Here is a 12,604-nt window from a genome sequence, read left to right as displayed (position 1 = left end):
TAAACATTTATTGGAGATATGTGCATTATCGTGGCAGTCGGGTCAGATGGAAATTGTCGGATATCCGGATTTTGAAGCTGAAATGGCAATATGAAGAAGTGCGGGGCAATGTGGATCAAGGGATCTTCTCCTGAGGAGGATTTAAGATAGTCATCGAGTTACACAAAAAGGATGGAAGACCTTAAGTAACACGTGGCTTCATTACATCACAATGGAGCCCCCTTTCTGCACACGTCATCAGTAAAACATTACACATATCTTTTACAAGAAACAAATACCTGAGCAAATATTTACTGCTATATGTTTTGTGTTTTGTCAGACAAAATCTACCCCAAAGCAGTTGGTGAAATGGTCTTGAGATGCCAGGGTCAAGACATGATTCATGGGGGAATATAGATTTCCGTATATAGATCTCATGCTTGTAAGTAAGTTTTGTTTGCTTGTTTGTTGATAAACTCTGCAATATTCCAGCTATATGACGGCGGTCTGCAAATAATCGAGTCTAGGCCAGACAATCCAGTGATTGACATCATGAGCATCGATCCACGCAATTGGGATACAATGACATGCATCAACCAAGTCAGCGAGCCTAACCACCCGATCCCGTTAGTCGGCTCTTACGACAAGCATATTCGCCTGTTACGGCAAGCATGGGTTACTGAACACCTATTCTACCCCGGATGTCCACGGGTCTCCAAGTAAGCAACCAAGTAAGTACCTTCTCGACGACAAGGTGTGTGTGGGTCTTTGTGCCCCGACGGGTAGATCGTTGCTCATTCGGTAAACCACTAGTTTCCTGACCATGGCTCGAGTGTCCACACACAGCTGGAATATTCGTGACTGTGACGTAAAACAACATGCACTTACTCCCTACCAACGCCGGTAACCTTATCACGACATGATACGTGTTTGGTAAACTATAACGAGAAAGGTTACAAAAAAATGCTGACGCTCGTAATCACAAGTGATGCTGCCATGGTTGTGAGCGGCGAACAATAGGCCGGTTAACACTTGATACTCTGTGTGAATTCCTCCTCTGAGGTCGCAAACGTGAGATATATGTAGTCTTGAAAGGGATAGGATATTTAGTTTTTAACAGCTTACCTTTTTTTCTTGAGAATGTACGTACACTGGCGATGACGGAGCCGGTTAAAGCCAATCTGGTGTGTGTTATATAAAACTGGGATGGTGGTGTGTGGGGGAAATATTTCTGTGCATGAATTATACATCAAAGACAGTGTGCCTGTAATAAAGACTCCTAGTTTGATCACAGATATATCAATTATGTAGGAACTCTGCATGTTGTCGGTCTGCTGGGTGAGTGGAGAGTGTCCCGACCAGAACATACACTTGTTCGTGATTCCAGATGGACCATGCATGCTGTGTTCAGTCAATGACCGTCCTGGCAGGGGGGTGGGGGTGGGGGAGTGATTGAGTTTGGGTTTAGCGCCGCCATGATCAATTCTGCAGTTATACCAGCGTGTGACCGCTTGGTTGGTCACATTTATCAAAACGAAAGTACATATTTTATCAATACAGAAACATCCTACTCGTGAGTCCCAAAGAGCGGCAGGTCAGCCCTAATTGCTAAGGTAAAGGGAGGGTGACCTCTTAAACACAACAACGATAATGGGGGGGAAAGCCCGACGTGATGCATGTCTTTGACGTTTACCACTTTTTGGTTAAAGCCATGAGCACGGTTTGGTTCAGAAACACCTAGAAATAAAATAAATGCCAGTCTGGGATTCGAACCCACAATCACACACATCTGGTATGCCTAAGGGACGTAACTCTCCTCAGATTTCTGACTGGTGTTTGGCTACACAGTGGTGCATGGGGGCGCGTATCGACGGCCGGAAGAGCCAAACATGCATCTTCATTGGAATCGTCACAACAGTGAGTGAGTTCGGTTTAGCGTAGGGGGGGGGGGGGGCAGCGTGAGGCGGTTGATGTTTACCACTGTGGGGGAACCCACGAACACGGGCTGGAATGGGGCGCCCAGACGTAAGAGTGATCTTCAATATCGAGACAAGCTCGTGCACTATGTTCAGACAATGTCATGTCGACACAATTACAATGTAAGGACATGCACACTGTCACAATACTCCTCTAATGAGATGGCGAATGTTGTGCTGAACGAACAAAATAGGTACTCCAGTACTGAACAATGAAGTACTTTCAATTAATATTTACACCTCTAACTAAATACAAAACATTTATTTCGTAGATAAACGAAATACGCCTCACGAAACATGGACAGACAAAACGGGTCTCTTACATTGTGCGCGGAAAACATATATTTCGTCAACATTATTACCATGTGGTCATGTTAAATTACCCTTCAATGTCCTGTGAAGAATGAAAGCTTATATATTTAGTCATGACCGTGTCAGATTGTAAACAAAGCGGTGATCGGCACTGGCGACTCTTTGACGGTTATTGGCCATTATTCACCAATAGACACATCTTGGTTAAACAGTTAGCGGTAATTTATATACAAACGTTTAAAACAGTTAAACGGAATACAAATAAAAAGATTCAGTCGTATGCGGTGCCTATAACCATAGTGAGAAGTCAGCATGTATATACGTGACTCGCCAAGCATGTCGATCTCGTTGTTATGCTGGTTCATTTTAATATCCAGGTATATCAAGTAGGCTGACATATGTCACCGCAATGCAACACACACGGAAACCTTTTCCTGGCGAACGTACCACCTGTTAATCAATGACAAGCACGCGAATTCCGGTACCCTTCTAAAACTAAACCCAGCCTCTCATGGCGACCTGTCACGCCACTGATACGACAGGAACTGTCGTAACTTCTTACTTAACTGCTAGGCATGATTACCTACCTCTTGTAACCGGAACGCTCAGGTAAGCCAGACAGGTAAATCTCTTGTGTCCAGTCGCTTGTGTCCTGATGAAGGTAACCCCTCGTCTGGTCGGGATGTCCCGTGCCCGTTAGACTAGATGTCCTCGTTATAACTGCCTGGCACAGATGTAATCGCTCGCCTGTCACTCGCTGTCGCTGATTAGGGATAAAAATAGGTAAAATCGATCCTGTCCCACTTTCCACGCCTGTTGTAAATCCCAGTAATTGTTACCTGGACTCACCTGAGTAATCAATTATTGATTTGTTATCGATTATCGACAACACGTGACATGATAACTTTTTTCCTTCATACATCGGTGGTTTCTTTTCTTGAGGTGTTCCCGCGGTATAGTGAGGGGTGTAGGTATACATGTCCAGACGTTTGTAAATATTGGATAGGGAGATAGAAAACTTGAACATGGGGGCTAAAACGGACAGGGATTATCATTCAAAACCAAGGAGTGTGGGATCAGTCGAGGTAAGCCTTGATCGGTCGCTTCCTCTCACAGTGCAGTTAGTGTAAATTCTTCACTTCCGTCGCTCACCGATCTCTGTCGGTTGTGCGGGCCTGTTTATTATGGGGAGTGTTGTGGAGAAAATGTCACGTACTACATCTTAACACGCCATGAAACTGCAATTGAATAAATTTATTTCAGCAGTATGGTTTATGAATTATTATTGATTGGGATTAAAAATAATGTAATGCGACATTGCTTATATTTCAAATACAAATATAAGTCAACCATGCGGTTTATGACAGAGCAACAAATAACATTTAAAGGTCATCAAAATTGCGGTGACTTACATGGGCTGATAAGTGGCCTCTTTATGTCTGCACGTATACCCTAAAGGTTGTGCACGGCTGATAGTACGATGTTGACTCATAGTACGCTGACGGCTTACAGTGCACTGCTGGATTATAGCACGATATACCGACTCACTGTACAATGTTGGTATTATTATTCAAACTAAATTGATTTATATAAAGTGGTGGTGAAATGGGGTTTAACGTCGCGTTCGAGATTATTGCCCTTATAACATTATAGCGACGTGTGCGGTATGTTGGTATGACGCGGCCGGGGATCGAACCGCCGACCTTCCGCTCTCCAAGCAAACACTCTATCCACAAGACCACGTAGAAATAATTCAGTTTACCTTGACCAATTCATGTTTAAGATATGCATAACAAACCATGAATCATGAAAAGCATGAGACCTGTCTCAACTTACCAAATACATAGTGTCACACCCTGTTAGTCCAGAAACCCCACATTATGGACACTTACTCCTGAGGACATCTATATATTTCGTTAAAAATCAAACGCACAAACAAATACACCAATGATTCGGGACTGATTCAAGGCGAGTTCAAGGGTACTGTACCGTCCGGATTAACAGGGTTTAACTGTCGGTCGGATCAACCGGGTTTTACTGTTCCTACAAATCAACACGCTTTCTGCAGACTGCTTTGGGAGACAAAGAACGCCTACAGCGACGTTTACAGCTCTATCTGCCAACAACGTGTGGAGTTTCAAGAGTAAACCGGCATCTATGCCCTTGTTATTCCAGTGTTATGGTTTTTTAAATTACAGGTTCAGTGGCAGATAGCAGATTGGTAATTTTTCTCATTATTGAACAGAATGACAGACCCGAACATCAGTGACAATGGCAAATCCTGTGCGTCCTTTAACAGGCTCTCTCACACGCAATACATCGATAACTGGGATTGCGGATTAAATGATTACAGCCCAAGGGAATTTCTACATTTCCATGGTAACCGAACGGGCTTGTTTCCTAATATTTATGTCAAAGGGCCAAACCACCTGGTTTGAATTAAAGCTGGCATCACAGCAGGATTATTGACATGTGTCTTTAAAAATGGCCCCAAGGCCTTTGAAATGGACCTAAAATATGCATGCGTGTGGGTGTGAAATGGAAGCGTAGGATTTATAGTGAAATCTAACTTCACCGTTCATATTGAAATCGTTTACATAAACAAAGGAGGAGGGACGTTTAGGACCTATACATTGGCCCAATAGATTTGTAAAAAAATATTTTTGAACGTGTGAAAATTATAAGATGTGTTTATAAGAAGAATGGTAAGGTTAGGTGAAATGGGGTCAAAGATTATTGCACATTCTGTGTTAGGCTGCTTGTACTAGTCCGGCCGATTTATAGTGCTAATCGCCGTTTTTCTTGGAGGGCTTGGATCAGTTCTTGTTGGTTGGCTGGAGGATGTGGTCGCTGTCGAACACGACGATCCATGACACGCCAGAGGTGTTCTTTGAGGCACATCTCTGGAGAGCGCGCAGTCCACGGCAACACGTTGACGTTGTCGGCTGCAAGGAAGTTATGTACGATTCAGGCTGTATGGGGGCGGTCGGGTAGCCTAGTGGTTAAAGCGTTCGCTCGTCACGCCGAAGACCCGGGTTCGATTCCCGCCATGGGTACAATGTGTGAAGCCCATTTCTCGTGTTCCCCGCTGTGATATTGCTGGAATATTGCTAAAAGCGGCGTAAAACCATACTCATTCACTCACTCAGGCTGTATGAAGCATGACTTTGTTGATAAAGGACACCACGTGGCAGCTGTTGTAGAAATGGTAGGACAATCGGACGAAGAGTGTCATCCATGTAACGCTAAGCTGTCAAATTTCCGTTAATGATGACCAGTGGTTGTCTTTCCCACCCACAAATTCCTCCCCACACCATAACATCCCATCCACTATACGGCACACGACCTCCTCAACGCAACTTCACGCCGCCCCCCCCCCCCCCCCCCCCACACACACACACACACACGAATTTCGAAGGTGCACATGCAGTCAGGAATAGATTCCGGAGATGCAAAGTACACAAGTACCGGTCTTCATTGGGCGTAGTTACCCTGGGTCTGCCTGTTCCTGGCATGTCTGATGTCTGCCCGGTCTGTTTGTAACATTGCATCAGGTTAGTTACAGCAACACGGGAGCAGCCAAACGTTCAAGCAATGTTGGCATAGGTGGCTCCCATCGGTATCATACCCAGGGTTCACTCGCGCTTTTCGGGTTTTAGTCGTGGCATTTCTGTGGTGTGTTTTTTATCAGTGTCAGTGTCGGACATGCCGTCATTTCTATACCCTTATTGCACCTGTAGTTTCGGCTGCCCAAGCGCAACGTGTTCTTCACTTTTTTGCACTTTCTACAAAACAAACGTGCCACGGACGTGTATCACTGTGTTTGGACGGTGTGTTTTGCATTGATTTGGTTTGAACTTTGTGTTTTTACATTTTTGCGATTCCATTTTTTAATGTAGTAAAGTTCCTTTTTGCTGTCAGTTTAGTATAAAAGGAAAATATTCTTTAAACATAATTCGTTTTGACATGTTTTTAACCGGCACTTGGAACCCCATCATGGACAGATGTGGATAAGTGACGTCTACAGAACAGCCGCCCACTGCTGATGTCTACGTACCCGGATCGGTGCTCATGGTATCCATCACTGGTGTATCTGCATATTTACGTGATGCAGTTGTATGACGTGGGCAATGCATTACACCCAGCCCACTCACTCATTCTTTCAGCTTACATTGACCTAATGAAATCCCTGCAGGTATGGGGCGGTCATGTAGCGTAGTGGTTAAAGCGTTCGCTCGTCAAGCCGAAGACCCGGGTTCGATTCCCGACATGGGTACAATGTGCGAAGCCCATTTCTGGTGTCCCCCGCCGTGATATTGCTGGAATATTGCTAAAAGCGGCGCAAAACGATATTCACTCACTCACCCTACAGGTATGAAGTCATTTTTTGTTTGGTTTGTTTGTTTGTTTGTTTGTTTGTTTTGTTGTTTAAAGCCGCACTCAGCAATATCTCAGGTGTTTGGCGGCGGTCTGTAAATATTCCAGTCTGGACCAGACAATCCAGTGATTGATATTATGAGCATCGATCCATGCAATTGGGATACGATGACATGCATCAACCAAGTCAGCGAGCCTGACCACCCGATCCCGTTAGTCGCCTTTTACGACAAGCATAGTCGCCTTTTACGGCAAGCATGGGTTGCTGAAGACCTATTCTACCCCGGCTCTTCACGGGTCTGAGGTCATGTAAAGAATGTTGACCAGTCACTGGACCAGACTGCTTCCATATCCTTACAAAGTCGGATTTATACATGTGTGATATAATTTGTTGCGCACGCACATTTGGTCACATGACAATCCATGCCTTCTGATTGGATGAAGCAGTCAATGAAACTTTCACTGCATTCAAAAGGAAGTGTCCTAATGACATTCTCAGGTTAACGATTCAGCTACACTGCTCTCACCTTGTTGGGCAAGCTACAGTTGCACCATTCGTCAATATCTCCGGGTCTTATTGTCGGAGCACATAAACGGCTGTAAGGACATCCATTATTAATTAGCTGCAAGTAGCAATCGCTGAGCACATCGTATCATTCACCTTAGAACCTGGTACACATTGACGCTATTTCGCCTGCACACAGATGAGTTATATTGAACTATGCCAACAAACTCAGATCAATAGCCCAGTGTTAAGACATCGTACACGGTCCGAAATACACATGTACGTATTTGTAGAATTCTTTGATCGACAATAAAACATCGCTTGTGCAAGTTATGATGTGGCTTAACTCCATGTTCTCTAGACTAACATTTAGTCTCTGAAATCTTATATCACACAATATCCTTCTTGACTCTAAAAATAAAATAAAAATCCCTATGCTGATTTCAGAGACTGTGGAATAGAGCTAGCTTGAGCTGGCTAGACTTGCTTTTGTATGCATTTCTAGATTATAATTTTTTTTAAATAAAATAAATATATTCCACGGTCATGGTGCAGGACTACATGTTCTCTTAAACAGTTATGACAATAAATAGTCAGTTATTTTGTTCATGCAAGCGTACCCTCGGTTACTCCTCGAAATATGTACTGTGGCTATGCTGGGAGGTAAAATGAGCATTAGGTACGTACAGTAAACTACGGTTATAACGAACTCAAAGGGGCCACTAATTTTAGTTCGTTATAAGCATATATACAGCATATACATAAATGTGTGCCTTTAATCTGTTCGACGAGCAAATGGTCGGAACAGAGAAAAATAACAGTTCGTTATATCCGTCTGTTCGTTATAAGCGTGTTCGTTATAAACGTAGTTTACTTTATATATGCCATGCTCCTTTTTAGAGTTCTTATAAATAGATCATACCGTTAACTATTTTGATGGATAGTTGACTACAAGACTGACATATATTCCATGAAATCTTCTACTACACAATGCATTTTTTTACCTCAACAATTAACACAAATAATTTTTCTGATGCCGCTGTCAAGTGTGGAAAAGAGCTGGCTAGAGATGACTAGAATTGCTTTAAGATAAATCTAGATTGGTTTGTTTTCATAAAATATACATAATCCACAGTCATGGTGCAGGATTAGTTGATAGTTGTTGATCGAGACATTGAAACAAGTGTAGTGTACATGTGACATCATCACCGTCAGCATCATTATAATCATCATCGTCGTGGGGCGGCAGGGTAGCCCAGTGGTAAAAGCGTTCGCTCATCACGACGAAGACCAGGGTTCGAGTTCGAGTTTCTGATATCCCCCGCCATGATATTGCTGGAATATTGCTGTGAAGAATTGCGATCTTTAGCGGTGCTATGATGTCATGATCGTAGGATCGAATCTCAGATTCGCTCTGATCCGTGGTTTGTCTGTGCCAAACCAGTCGCCCTCGGCCGTTTAAGTGGTAAATATCGAGATCGTGCATCACTTCAGGCTTTCCTTCAATACTAATCTGCCATGCCGTGATACAACAGAAATATTGTCCAAAGGCACGTCAAACCTTTATCGTTTTCATCACCGTGGTGTGGTTGTGATTATCACAACTGTTATGCTTTAACTATTGAACTATTACTCTGGTGACTATTTGTGGGGAGGTACGAACTGCTAAGTTGATGATGTGAAGTAACATCAAGGTACCAAGGTACGTTAATTTGGTGGCGATTAAACTTCAGAGATTCCAGGGGGCATAAGGTTTCATAAGGTTTGTAGTTTTTTGTTTTTGTTTTTTTATCAAATCCAATTTTCAAGTGTATACTTTCTTTTTCCCGGCACTTTGCACGTGCTCTTCCAAGGGACGTTTGCCTCTCACTCACCTTTGTCCACGCCCCCTCGATGTAGCGGGGGCATATTTTACTACCGCTTCGGACATTTGTGCTATATATACATATATACGTAATGTTGTTGTTAATGTTTGATGTTTGTTGTTTAACACCGCATTCAGCTATATTCTAACCATACGCCAGTGGCCTGTCAAAAATCGTATCTTGGCCAGACAATCCAGTGATTGATGTTCAAAATAACGATTCACGCCAGCACACATTCAGACAAGTCACCGATCATGACCACCCGATCCATTTGGTCGCCTCTTACGACAAGCATAGGTTGTCACCCGGTCTTCTCGCCAAACGCCAACGTTTTGAGGATCCATGCCAGGCATCACAGCTACAGTCCAACGCGTGTTATTCCATGACAAATCAGGCGCTAAGTTAGTTAAATTTGTTAGATACATGTTAAAGGTTACTGGAAATGACTGTCATTTTAATATATTCCGATGTGTCATATCGCAACAAATTACTGTATTATATCAAGTCACCCATCGCATCCAAACTAAAAACTGTTCTTGGTGTCAGTCAATTTGTTTTTTTTAATTTTTAACATAGAACCAATATCCCTTTATACGATATTGGAATCATGATGCAATATAAGATGCTGTTTGTTTTTTTAAAAGTAATAAAAAAACCGTCGGGCACGAGGAAGGGCCTATTGAGGTATGAAACACCAAGTACATTCTACATGAAAGACATTATGAGTAGAGCCAAGTCGTACTGTTTTGTCATGAATTTTCCTAGGGAGGTACAAACATCCTAACACGTGGTTTGACATAATAATGCCTTGTGTGTGTCGCGGCGTGAATCCATCCATGCTTTCATATCTTGTGTGGTGGACGATGAAACAGTAGCTAGAAGAATTCATTTGTCGTGGACACTATACTGCTACAAGGAATGTTGCCTGATAAATCTTAGTCTGTCTCACAGTCGCCGAACTATATTATTTTCCCTTCCGCCCAGCCCTTACTGTAATGATATAGCCCTACATGAAGCAAGTCTAGATTTTCCATGGGTTCTGAATCTCCATCAGACTGGAGATCCTTTTCAGTTGTTCTACCAAAAGTATCTATTTTCACAGACATAGCGTTAGTCTTGATAAATCTTTCTTGCCAAACTTTGCTTCTAAAATACGCACATTCGTCTTGATCCGCATGATAAAAACATCATAAAACACTATTTAAAGATCATCTACCTCACGGGGCTGAGGCAAGCGCGGTAAGTACCGACTCAGTATGCAAACAGTGTCAAGTGGGCGGGGTTGTGTCACGCCCTTGTGGTGTAAGTGGGTTGGCAGGTGACACAAGATTGTGTTATCTAGAGGTGATAGGGGACGTGCTGGTCGGGACAATGTTGACGTGATTGCCGCAGTAGTAAGACACACCTACTCCCTGCACCCTTTGTTCGTGGGTTATAGATATAAACAGGCTGTACTAGTTTAAGATGTCGGATCTTGTTATTGTTGAAATGTGCTTTTAATGTTTATTATTTATACGGCGTTTAAAACTGTCTTCGTAATATATCTATAAATATATGAGCTTATTTTCAATTCATTATAGTGGGGCTGTCACAATAGTCTAACATGATTTGGATGTTTTCAGGTTTGTTTTTCATAAATTAGTGTTTTGAAAACGCTGAACGTATGATCTAGGACCGGGAATGGGGTGAACGAACCAACGATACGATTTGATTTCCTAAAATACATATATTCCAGTCATGGTGCAGGACCAACCCTGCGAGCGTATGACTTAATCAAACACTGTAGATACATAGTGAAATCCTGTATTTTTTGTTTTGGTGACGTGGGATATTATTATGTAAACCAAAACAAAATATGCCAGTCATTCAAAAAGAATCCCCGTTGTCATTTATACAATTTACTAAGAATCGCCCTACATATAACTCATTTAAAAACAGAAATCCAAAGAATTAATTCATTTTGTTTGTCCGTGGTGGTTGGTAAACTTCTCCGCATTCTGACCGTCGCCCCCTTGTTTCCGGGTCGCCGACACACATTTAGCCCTGACACAGTGGTTGGCAAATCTTCTCCGCATTCTGACCGTCGCCCCCCTTGTTTCCGGGCCGTATGACCTGGCTGTATAAGCTGGTTGTGTGATCATGCTGTGTGACCTGGCCGTATGACCTGGCTGTATGAGCTGGTTGTGTGATCTGGCTGTGTGACTGGGCCGTTTGACCTTGCTGTATGACCTGCTTGTGTGACCTGGCTGTGTGACCTGGCCATATGATCTGGTTGTGTGACCTGGCTGTATGAGCTGGTTGTGTGACCTGGCAGTCAGACCTGGCTGCATGACCTGGCCGTTTGACCTGGCCGTATAACCTAACTGTGTGACCTGGCTGACCTGTTCGTCTCTTCCAGCCACGATCATGTACCGGTGGCACTGACTGCACATTAAAACAACATACGTGCGCACCCGTTAACTGTGTCGGGCAATTAGGTTTCCATAAAAAACCACGTGTTGATTAGCGAGTTCCTGATATTTCACAGCGTTTTTGATTTCTATAGCATGTAATTGTGGCTTTCAGTATATAATGCGGGATTCCGACACGGCTCAAATGTACAATAGAATTTAAACCAGCGATTGCTTGTCTCAGTGAAACATCTGTCACCATACGATGTGATGATGATCTTTTCCCACTCCTGGCTGACGTGAAAATGTCAGCAGTCTCATTTCATATCTCAAATAAACAGGTATTATTTCTGCAAAATATATTTTGTTTGTTTGTTGTTTAACGCCAAACTCAGCAATATTCCAGCTATATGACGGCGGTCTGTAAATAATCGAGTCTGGGCCAGACAATCCAGTGATTGGCATCATGATCCCCGATCGACGCAATTGGGATACGATGACATGCATCCACAGAGTCAGCGAGCTTGACCACCCGATCCCGTTCGTCGCCTCTTACGAAAACCATGGGTTGCTGAAGATCTGTGCCAACGTCACGGGTAGCAAATATCTGATTGGCTGATGATCAGGAATGTGGTATTACGTCTTGAGTGTAGATGTGTGGCAATGACTCTTATGTGCTGCTTGCACCCGAACATCATATTAAGCAACCAATTTCAGATTTCATTCCGAAATAACACAAACTACAGCGAGAGACTGCAGTTGGATCCGACACCCCGAGGCTTGGGTTGATTCAGGATTGGCACAAGCCAGCAAGAGTTGTGTCCCTTGGAGGCTTCGTGAAATACCTGCAGCATTGCTGGAATGCAGGTCATAAAGATATCTTAAAACATTAACCAGTAACCTCCAGGATGTCTCAAAAAAGGACATTCGCCTGCATTCAAGCACATGTGAATAAACTATAAGTTGTTTAGTTACTTTTCGCAATGTGTACAATCATCGCAGATTTCGAATGGATAGCAAACAAACCAGGAAGGAGAAAATTAGACTTTCGCTTAGTCTCTGAATATATATAATTTTGATTGAACCAAACAACTCCACTTTATTTGAAAAGGAGCCCCGGTGAGTAGCGGATATTCAGAACCAGAGGAAAATCTAGACTGGCTTCATTTCGGGCTTTTGCATTGCGGATAAGGCTGGGCG

At 43.1% G+C, this 12,604-nt stretch overlaps 1 protein-coding gene across 3 annotated transcripts in view; it reads right to left on the bottom strand.

Moving 5' to 3' along the window:
• The window catches only part of LOC139445641 (uncharacterized), an 84,618-nt gene extending 80,884 nt beyond the window's left edge, over positions 1-3,734 (bottom strand). Inside the window, exons 1-2 of one of the 3 annotated variants that reach the window (XM_071226825.1) lie at positions 3,680-3,734; positions 2,855-3,030 (exon numbers count right to left, since the gene is read on the bottom strand). The gene's annotated coding sequence lies outside the window, so the exon portion shown is untranslated. Of the gene's footprint in view, positions 1-1,104; positions 1,120-2,854; positions 3,392-3,679 lie in introns of those variants that run through there. The other 2 variants (XM_071226824.1, XM_071226827.1) reach the window with 2 other exon arrangements.
• Between the last annotated feature and the right edge of the window lie 8,870 nt (positions 3,735-12,604).

The sequence above is a fragment of the Haliotis cracherodii genome, unplaced genomic scaffold (assembly GCF_022045235.1).
Source record: "Haliotis cracherodii isolate W230 unplaced genomic scaffold, xgHalCrac1.p SCAF_6, whole genome shotgun sequence".
NCBI classification, from domain to species: domain Eukaryota; kingdom Metazoa; phylum Mollusca; class Gastropoda; order Lepetellida; family Haliotidae; genus Haliotis; species Haliotis cracherodii.
This window is presented reverse-complemented; position numbering and strand designations above follow the sequence as displayed.